Source organism: Sinocyclocheilus anshuiensis, unplaced genomic scaffold (assembly GCF_001515605.1).
Source record: "Sinocyclocheilus anshuiensis isolate Anshui unplaced genomic scaffold, SAMN03320099.WGS_v1.1 scaffold816, whole genome shotgun sequence".
NCBI classification, from domain to species: Eukaryota; Metazoa; Chordata; class Actinopteri; order Cypriniformes; family Cyprinidae; genus Sinocyclocheilus; species Sinocyclocheilus anshuiensis.
This window is the reverse complement of record NW_015554154.1, coordinates 261,137-272,498: the sequence shown is the minus strand read 5'-3', so window position 1 is coordinate 272,498 and position 11,362 is coordinate 261,137. Positions and strand designations below refer to the sequence as shown.

Here is an 11,362-nt window from a genome sequence, read left to right as displayed (position 1 = left end):
TGAGAGAGTGTGTGAGCACCAATGTATGTGTGTGTGTGTGTGTGTGTGTGTGTGTTTGGCTAGGGAGATGAGGTGGGAGCATCTTTAATCTCTCCTCTCAAATGGTCAAAAACAAGCATGGAAAAACCCAGAGCTGAGGATACAGCTGTGGAGGACAGATCAATCTTAATCAAATCAGGCAGCGCGCAAAATGTGTGTACAAGCTGCTTCTGCGGGCATGAAAAGATACTTCAGTCTGTCAGCTTTCCCCGTAATGGAAAAAGCTTCTTACATTGTCAGCAATTACCTCTGCTGAATATAGCGAGGAATTTAAAGTGCCTGCCTGAGGATTATTCAATGATTCTGTCTTATTTCATTCCTCCAGATGTGTCGCGCCTGTGAGGACGGATGGATTATTGTCAGCGTTCCTGCTCTCAAGACAAACGTAATGCGCAGGTTTACGCACACACAGAGCAGCACAGCCCAGTAACGCCCCAGTTTCAGGATGATCCCAATTAGCAAACATCTGTCGTCTCCCTAATGAGAGAAGTATTTATATATATTGCAAAGGCTTCTGAATGAAATACCAGCATCAGTCATGCTGACACCCAAATCCCTTCTGTTGCCCTACCTGACAGCAGGTGGAGTACCAATGCCATCTCTCATCCAAATCCTACCGGTAATACATAACCTTAAATATATTACAGAGCTACACGGCTTTGAGGTGTCATGTAAAAGGGCGAAGGTCAGTTATGGTTGACTACTGAACTTTAGCGCACAGCGCTGACTAAATTGTATCTTTCCCTCCTAATTAGACTAGAGCACCGGTGTGTAGTTGTGTGGCAGGGGGTGGAGGCCGAGAGCACAACATCCCTGATGACATCTCTCTCTGGTCTCAAAGGGAGATGAGAGGAAAAGGGCGGTGGGGCTAGAAGGAGTGGTGCTAGGGGGCAGTGCCACCCATCAGCTCGCAATTGCTTTCCATTTTCCTCTGGGGTCCCTTTTCACCAGGAACAACAAACAATTTTATTTCTAACTCTGCTATTTCCTGTTTCCATCAAGAGAATCAATATGGATTATGCTCTCAATCAACTTCCTGTTAAACGGTAATCTAGACGATGAATCACTTTATTGCTCTGGGACTGAGTTGCCAATAACTGAGACCTTCTGTCTCATTCAAAGCAGCGAGGGAAGACAAGATTACCTTGACGGACATGTTTGTTCTGCTTTTAATATGCGTGCGTTTGAGCTGCGCATAATAATGCGATATCAATATCCTGTCATCGTATGGTATGATGTGCAAACATGAGTTATGTTTGTGTACACAGGCAGTACAGGTGTTTTAGATGGGTCACAGAACGTGAGTGGCAATGCGGTTGTAGCCGCCGCAAAAAAGAATCCAGTCACGGTTTCAGGTGTGTTTAAATGTCCAAAATAAAAAAAGATGACTTTCATGGTTAATGCCAAAATAATCGGTTCAACTGTTAGGTAAACAAAGCTGCTAATTCATGCTTTTTGTGTCCCATTTGTTAGGCCTTTGAAGCCAGATTCATTATGAGGCATTGAATATACAACAAACCAGGTTTCCATCAGTCAAACCTCTCACATGACAAACCATCCAGCCTTCAATGATCTTTCAAGCTCTCTATCTACAAAGTAAGGTACAAATTCCTCCAGATGTGTCGCGCCTCTGAGGCCGGATGGATTATTGTCAGCGTTACTGCTCTCAAGACAAACGTAATGCGCAGGTTTACGCACACACAGAGCAGCACAGCCCAGTAACGCCCCAGTTTCAGGATGATCCCAATTAGCAAACATCTGTCGTCTCCCTAATGAGAGAAGTATTTATATATATTGCAAAGGCTTCTGAATGAAATACCAGCATCAGTCATGCTGACACCCAAATCCCTTCTGTTGCCCTACCTGACAGCAGGTGGAGTACCAATGCCATCTCTCATCCAAATCCTACCGGTAATACATAACCTTAAATATATTACAGAGCTACACGGCTTTGAGGTGTCATGTAAAAGGGCGAAGGTCAGTTATGGTTGACTACTGAACTTTAGCGCACAGCGCTGACTAAATTGTATCTTTCCCTCCTAATTAGACTAGAGCACCGGTGTGTAGTTGTGTGGCAGGGGGTGGAGGCCAAGAGCACAACAACCCTAATGACGTCTCTCTGGTCTCAAAGGGAGATGAGAGGAAAAGGGCGGTGGGGCTAGAAGGAGTGGTGCTAGGGGGCAGTGCCACTCATCAGCTCGCAATTGCTTTCTATTTTCCTCTGGGGTCCCTTTTCACCAGGAACAACAAACAATTTTATTTCTAACTCTGCTATTTCCTGTTTCCATCAAGAGAATCAATATGGATTATGCTCTCAATCAACTTCCTGTTAAACGGTAATCTAGACGATGAATCACTTTATTGCTCTGGGACTGAGTTGCCAATAACTGAGACCTTCTGTCTCATTCAAAGCAGCGAGGGAAGACAAGATTACCTTGACGGACATGTTTGTTCTGCTTTTAATATGCGTGCGTTTGAGCTGCGCATGATAATGCGATATCAATATCCTGTCATCGTATGGTATGATGTGCAAACATGAGTTATGTTTGTGTACACAGGCAGTACAGGTGTTTTAGATGGGTCACAGAACGTGAGTGGCAATGCGGTTGTAGCCGCCGCAAAAAAGAATCCAGTCACGGTTTCAGGTGTGTTTAAATGTCCAAAATAAAAAAAGATGACTTTCATGGTTAATGCCAAAATAATCGGTTCAACTGTTAGGTAAACAAAGCTGCTAATTCATGCTTTTTGTGTCCCATTTGTTAGGCCTTTGAAGCCAGATTCATTATGAGGCATTGAATATACAACAAACCAGGTTTCCATCAGTCAAACCTCTCACATGACAAACCATCCAGCCTTCAATGATCTTTCAAGCTCTCTATCTACAAAGTAAGGTACAGAACGCTTGATGAAATACTTCACCCACACAGCTGTATTTGATCCATATGGCCGGGGCTTGGTAGGAGCACGTTCAAACGCCTTTCACTGTAAAACATGATTGTACTTTAATTGGGCATGAGTGGCAGCTCTATGGTTTTGGCAAAAAGACCACATGCACCTGCTCAGTTGTTTGGAAAGGGGCAGGTAGGACAGGATAGATTGGTCTGCATGATCTTGATTCCCCCACAACTGCATTTGCTTAAATCTCCATGTCATAGGGGGATTAAGAAACAAAACCACTCATTACAGATGTATAAGACTTTTCCAACTTAAAAGAATTGTGGTAACAGACACTTTTCAGATGCTAGTCTTAGCACTCTAAAGAAAAAATTAAAAAGGTATTCACTCCTTAAGGACAAAGACATTTAACAATGCATGATTAAATATTTGAAAATAACAAAAAAAAAAGTCAGGGAAAATGCTTGTAGCCTGAGAAAAGATTTTAGATTGCTTTGGTGTATTTGTCTCAATGACAAGAACACTGTAGCGTGCATCACCTAAGCTCACACAGGTGTCTCAGCTGTTAATTATTATTCTGACTTTGAGAACACATTAAAATGTGGAATCCATAATAGTTACAATCTGGCATTAGTGGTAACACAACAAGAGACAACTGCAAAATAACACTCTCTATTCATCTATGGTGAAATCTATGTTTTCAAATGCAAGGTTTTTCAAGAGGTCGAGTCGGTGCTTGTTTAAGAAGTTCAAGACCTCCACCTTGTCTAACCCAAACTGTATAAATGATGTTAAAGATGTGATGTACAAAAGCAACAAGAGTGATGAACACCCAGAAATGCTTGATTTAGCTCTAGTTAACGCAAAAATCTACATTATATTTAAGGAAATTGCACATTTTCTGAAAGATAAATTGATGCAAACTCTCAAAATTACAGCAATTTGTATCAGTATATTGCTGAAAATAAAACAAACATCTATAAAACACTAGGCTACTAGCTGTTTAGATTAAGACATGCTGTGGTTCACATCAATGTGACGGGGGTTGATTGAGGTAGGCCTTATTTAAAAGTAATTTTCCCAAGTAGGCTATATATGGGTTTCAATAGGGTTTTATCAAAACCATTAATAAAAGTTCGATTCTAAGTTAATCGGATCGCGTATTTTCACCTGTTGTCAAATAACGAACGGAACAGAGGTCGGAGGTAACCATGACAACAGTATGCTGCGCACGCGAAGTATGATCAGTATCGGGCGGTGACTTCATTACAGATAACATAATCAAAGTATATGATAATAAACGCTTTTATAAAGTCTTAGTCTCTTAGATAATTGACGTTTGGCGTACTAGTAGATGCGTGAGAAGAAAAATGACAGATTACACCCAGAAAAGGATCCTTACAACAATCATAAACAGAGCACTTTAAATATCCTTTAAAAATTCCTACGAAATTGACGACTCCACTGTAAGTCATTGTAAAAGAAGCTCACTTGTTCGCGATTGCAAATGTCTCTATTGCTGAAAGGCAGAAGACAAATTAAACATTAGTGCTGTAATAATTTATGTATAAGTGTCGTCTTTTCTCGTAACAGGAGAAAGGGCAACGCATTGGCGAACTGGATCCGCGAGGAAAATATCATCTAAGATTTACCACTCTATATGTAAGTAGAGATTGAGTTTGTTCCAGGAACTTTCTAAGGAATTTCAAACATCCTGCGGGTACCATCTATCAAAAAACTGCTCAAGCCGCGATGGTGCGGGAATATGCCTAGTATGAACTTAACGTCATATTAGATTTTCTAAACTAGAAAAGTGGTGTCTGAGACACACGGTTGTCTTAAACCAGCGCCATCCACACAATCCATCCTTAACTCGTTAACAGGCTTTACAACATTTTGGCACTAGATGGCGCATTCGTCTAGCCTACATAAAGCGCATTTGAAGTGAAGGCAAGCAGAAAAGCATAGACCATTAGAAAGATCTCTTTCTGACACATAAACATACGCTTACACATAGAGAACGCAGATTAATAAGAATTAATAGGCTTGTTTTCTTTGCTGCATCCTACATCATGCTTTTCCTCCAAAACATTTTTTTTTGTACAGGCTATAGCCTATCTTTAATATAATAGGCTATATATATACACGATATAATAATAATCTTGACTTGCTGGTCACTATAAACAGCTTTGTAAACAACAGTACGCATTACTACAAAGTCGATTGCGATTTTGAGAAAATAAACTAGTAGTATGATTTAGTTTAAGCCGTTTGCCTACTTTGCATCCAAAAGCAGCCCAGAACTATAATTATTATTTTTTTTAATTGGAAAACTATCTTCGCTTTGGGACTTTATCTGTTCCAGGGGAAGGCTAGACTCTACACGGTAAAGCTAAACGATGATCTCAAGTTTCATGTTCTTCAAGTCTCATTGAATTCACGAAACGCATTTATTCTCTGAACGTTCGCGCACATAGTTTTCGCTTAAACTGTATAAACAATATGTCCGTATGAGTAAATATACTGTTATATGTCGTTTGGTAATACTTTTACGCCATCAACGAGTAAAAATTATATATCAATAAAATATACACGTCCTTTATGCCCAAGTGCAGCAAATATCACCAAACTAACTATTAAACAACTGAACACATAAAAGCGGCAAGGATAAACAGCTAATAGTCCTGGATAATAAACCAAAACAACTTTTGGTCCTACTGACCCCTATCAGAAATTCAACCAACATAATAACGCCGTATCTTATTAATGAACGCAAGGATAGCGTTTCATGTTACCGCTGCATGATCCAACACTTGGTTCTTAACTCGCCTTCTCATTTCAGACAGTCAATACAAAACCGCTGTAATCACTCTATTCCGCGCAAAAACCTACCTTTACTGTCCAGTCGTAAAGGAGACCATTCAGCAGACTATTTTGCGATATTCGCCCGCTCTTCGCCAAGCAGCAGCTGCAAGTTGTCTCTTCAGCTTTTGAGCAAATAGATTAAATTATTGATGGTGGAAATTGCATGGTTGAGGTAATGGACTCCCATGACTGAGCGGATCCTTTGGAGTTGGGTTGAAGCAGTTGGATGGCATGGTGAGCACTCGCGGTGTAGTACGCATTGAGAGAGCTCCCCAGATTGAAATGAAGGCTTCATTCCTCGCGACAACAGTAACTACTGCGTGACGTTGCAACATGTGACTCCAGCGCGAGCGCGACCGAGTGCCAACCGAACCGAGTAAGACGCTTATTCCTAACGAATAACCGGAAAGTATGATATTATGGCGTTTACCGAGAGCAAAAGGGCAACATATGAGAGAAACCTTATTAATTCCTGGTTGTGTTGAGTCTGAGTGTGCTTTTCCATAGGCTATTCGTCGTTTCTTAAGTCATCGCATCTTCTCTCTTAAGTGCTCCTTCAACTGATTACCATTGAGTCAGTGTGGGCTTCGTGTTTATCAATGAAGGTATATATAAAATATGATTCCTTGTTTACCAAAGTGAATCACTTAAGCTAATGCGAACTCAGTTTTGTTTAATTTTTGTTGACTATTTGTATTTAGACATGAGAAATGTTAGCTACACGTGAACACCTGAAATCTAGTTTAGTTTCATGTAGAAAGCTTTTTTTGTACAATCGGTAAAATAATAATAATTTATTGTTTTAAGTTATTACATTCGCAGTTCTCCATTCAAAAGATAATTTATGGGTTTCAGTTATTGCATTTGCCATCTAAATCTCCATAGTTCGTTCCACTTTAAATTCATGGGCTTTGCTGCCACCAAATGCTGCAACAGCTTCCTAATGGACAGCCGTTAGGTTAATATGAAACACCTTTTTGTGACAAGACTATAGATCATCTGCTGAAATTGATATTTGCAATTGTGACTCCACAAAGGTAGCTTCAAAGTAAAGAGCTCACTCCTTGCCCCACCACATCAAGGACCTATTATTCCCTGGCCCTCTCTGTATGTGATATTTTAAACTATTGTCAGCTCGAGTCCCTCTGTCTGCCAAAGGAGCTTATGTGCCAGATGTTGGTTCATTGCTTTTAATACTATTCATTGTTCTTCCAGTGTCAGTTATGTTCCTCCAATAATGAGAGTGGTTTGTTTGATATTTGTAAGGTAAATGGTCAGAGATGTTCAAACTAATAGGGCAGTGATATAATTTTGCTATTCGACTCCAGCTTTACTATTTATTCTATGCAGTATTTCACATGACCTTCCAGGAGGAGATTAGGAGAACTACTCCTTGTTCTTTCACCCCATGCTATACACCACATCATTAGCCCCATACTTTCACCAGGACTCTAAAGCTCCAATTGCTTTTGGATCTTGTCCAATGCAAGATTTATATTGATGAGTTTGGTGTATAGTGATGATGATTATTCTCTGCATAAGGTAATGAGGTGGAGCGGTTTCAAACCTAGCTGTTCCCAGCATGGGAGTGGATGCTAACACCTGCCTCCTCACACACACATACACACACTAACTCCCTCTCTCTTTATTTCTTTCTCTCCTTCTCATCTTCTTTTTGCACTACTTAACTTGCATACTTTAACGAATACACTTTCACCTTAACTCATTTTGACATACTCATGCGTACAGCCCCTTCCTCTCTCCTATAGGGACAAGCCAAGTTGAATATAACTCATCCCATAGGTTCACAGGAGGAGAGGGCAAACCCTGGATGACAAAGAGTTGCATCAGCAATTACTGAGCGACATGACTCCAAGAGAGGTAAAATGCGCGCGTGCACGCACACACACACACACACACACACACACACACACACACACACACTCTCACACTGTGCATTAAGGCTGTTCCAGCTAGGTAATCCATAAATAAATCACTCTGCTTCTCATTAGGAGCACAAAAACAACATGGATCTCATTCAGAACTGCACATACAGCAAGCACAAAGTTGACACCAGCACCACAGACAGAACTAAGATAACCACAAAGTGGACATATGGACTAATGAGAATACAGCAAGAGATGAACTGTGGGAAGACCTTGACTTTCATTTGCTGCAACTTTGCGGAAACTTTAGGGATTTACAAAATGAAGACAAAACATACAGTATGGACATTAGATCTGAAACATTTGCTGAAACTTGACCGTCAGGATCGGCGTGTTCAAAGTGTTGAATGTTGAGAGAGTCGGAGCGGCGTCAGAAGCGATGGCCGTGTCTCTATCCAATAGGTCGGGTCGCTAATGACGTCACCTCAGCTTTCTCAAAAACTCGCCATCTGTTGTCTTGTGTTCTGTCTTGACCCATCGTAGCATATTCCATCCTGGAGCTGACAGAACAGGTCTTCCACACAATGGCAAAATAGGATTTTGAAGTTGCCTTGTGACACTTAATGAAGCATCTCTCTGAACATGTTGGAGGAGATCTGTGACCTGTACAAACCTGAAATGGTGAAATACTTTCCGCTACTCCAGGGCAAGATAACAAACTTTTAGAGTGTCAAAACTAGCTGTAAAAACAGGTGATGGTTTCTTGGGGGAAAAAAGAGCTTTGGGCCACTGCTAGAAAACTTGAAAATGAGAAAACTAGACCAGTTCATAGTGTGACAGGCCAATAAAGTCAGTTTACAACATTTATCAAACACATCACAGTACTGTCACAGAGCACAGGGAAGTGAACAATGTCATTTCTGACCATCAGTGCTACAATGAAAAACAAAAAGAAACCACAAAATGGGTGTCAGCATGGCACCAGATTGCACGCTGAAATACACTCTTAAAAATAAAGGTTCTTTATTGGCATCTATGGTTCCACGAAGAACCGTTTAACATCCATGGAAACTTTCCATTTCACAAAAGGTTTTTTATTGTGGAAAAATGTTCTTCACACCAAGAAAAATGGTTTTTAATGAAAGGTTCTTAGAGGAACCCATACTTTGCTGCAAACTCCGCCTTTATTTTTAAGAGTGTATCTGAGTCTTCACAAACATTTCCCACACAAGCCAGCTGTAAACAAAAATATGAATGACGAAACATAAATCATGCAGAGTATACTTTAAAAAACTCAGTCAACGTCAATGATTTAGTGTTGTTTAGTCTGTAATGTGGAGCGTACGTTTGAGTATGTACACTCGCTCAAGTGTCCCATCTTTCCATTTTGTCATTGCATTGAAATGAGTGAGTCACTTAGTGGAACTTAAGTTTGCCCATTCCTGGGTGTCTGTCTCTGTTTTTTCAGCTCGCTGTCTTTAGGGAAGGGAGTCTGGGCAGTGCTTGGTGTGACTCACATCACCGTCTCATCTGAGACCCACTCTACACTGAAGAATTGCGCAGTGCTCATCTCTCCAATAGCAAGATGCAACAGGTCCCTGTTATCAATAAAGGGCCGACGGTGGTCAACAGCAGCCAGTCGTGTAAGATAAAGATCTCAAAGTCTTGACTTATAGCAGCTACATTATAGGACTTAGATATCCACTTTAGCACATAGACACAATGAGCTATACAATCCACGCAACTGTAATCTATCCCTTGCAGCATACACCAGCTACACTGGTAATGTATCCGTGGGGTATAAGCCCTCTGCTGCACTTTATCCCTTTGTACACACATCCTCTGGTAATCTAGCCTTTTGCTTGCCCAACAAACCCTTATGTGTCAAGGGTGAGTATATTTACATAATTAGCTAGACAGTTCTTGTCATGCACTGTTGTAGCTTGTCTTTTGTGTTAGTTTGTATATTAATTTCAAATATACACGTTAATATACTGTAGACTTATAAAAACAAATGCATGTGAAAAGAAACGCTATAAACATATAGTACACTTCAGATTTGAAATAGCACTAAAAGTGATCTGACTGACGACTGTAAGCTCAAACCTGCATTGATTTACTTATTCATTGTTACAAACAAAGATGAGAAATTAAGAACTCAAGTGTCCACGAAGAATGAAAATCACTGTTCTACAACGCAGTCGGAACGAAACTGCAGTCTAAATGACCTCTAAGAAATGTTAAACATTCAAATGTGGAAAAAAAAAGTTTGCTTTGTTCAACAACCTTGTGTTAGAGCCCTTAGAAATAACGTTAAGCAAGCCTATCAAAGTCACCCTCAAACACAAACACAGTCCGGATGACATTCTTAACCAACATCCACAGAGGCAAATTGCAAACATGTTAGAGAAGTCCTGCATATACATACCCAAGCATTGACGTTGGCGAATAGTTAGAGGATTCCTTGGCGGAGCCTTAGTTGCCAGGCACCAGCACTAATGCTGCTCTGTAGCTATTCACATACAGAGAGGCAAGTGTCACTCCATTTTATATCAAGTGAGTAAAGCACACAGGTGGGTGGCAAACAAGTAGCAAAGCTCATCATACAGACCCCATCAAACTCTTCGAATTAGGATGCAGATATATGCTGGAGGTCAATAATATATATCCCATACACATTCACAGACACAAACACCCTTGTTTACGCAAACACAATGGGGTCACAGCACCCTAAATAGCAAGGTTCTTTTCAAAAGTCTTACAGTAAAAACATACATATCGAGCGTCGTTTACAAGCAGGTTGTGGAGGAATTACACCATAAAGTGGAAATATCACACGACCTCTTGCAGAACGAGCGCCGCAAGTGACGCTCCTGCTTGAGCGCGCCCCCAATTCCTCAAACCTCTTGTGGTTTTCTTGCGCGGAATATCCCGCAATCGGAGATGCTGATTGATTTATAGTATATAAGACTTATACTGTCCAAATAGTATCACACACTAAAAGCGTCGGAAGTATCATTCAAATAATTTTGGCACCAGGAAATTAGCCTTTATTAAAATTGTGATTAATCTCAATATGATGATTGGTATTTTTTATAGTTATTACTATTGTTGATCGCTAAATTGTGAGACTATTGCTGTGCGCAAAATAGACACTTTTAAGGGGGGTAAATAAAAAAACGGACATTTTCCTTTTTCGCAATTGTGAGGAGCACAGGCTTTTATTTCCCAAAGGAACTGCATATTCAGTAGGCCTATAATAAATTCCTCCCGCGAGTGAAGCAGGGCGCAATAAGTCGGTACATCTCTATAAAAGTTAATTAAGAAAGCCGCTCTCCGTAAACAAAACAATTTTCATATTTAGTTCTTAAATAAATATCCCCTTATCATCCGCGGCGGTCAGTCAAACGAAGATGAAGGAAACGCGGATTAAACTGTAAAATATAATGCCACAATAGCATTATGTGATGTCTGAATTAAAACCTACCAAGCTCAGATTTGTTATTGACGCCCACCCTTAACTCTGCAGCGATCGGAGAGCGGAGGGGAGGGGGGCGGAGAGGGAGATTCTCAGCTAGATAACACAACCCCATTTATGGACTGATCCGATGACGTACATTGCAGAAAGTTCTATAAAAAACCTTCCGTACATACAAAGTGTGTCGTGCCATCCCCCA

At 40.6% G+C, this 11,362-nt stretch overlaps 1 protein-coding gene across 4 annotated transcripts in view; it reads right to left on the bottom strand.

Annotated features, from left to right (window-relative positions):
• The window catches only part of bdnf (brain-derived neurotrophic factor), a 32,053-nt gene that overhangs the window by 3,524 nt on the left and 17,167 nt on the right, over positions 1 to 11,362 (bottom strand). The window contains exon 1 of one of the 4 annotated variants that reach the window (XM_016463444.1): positions 5,827 to 5,856. The exons of the other annotated variants lie outside the window; for them this stretch is intronic. The gene's annotated coding sequence lies outside the window, so the exon portion shown is untranslated. Of the gene's footprint in view, positions 1 to 5,826; positions 5,857 to 11,362 lie in introns of those variants that run through there. 4 annotated transcript variants of the gene reach the window in all.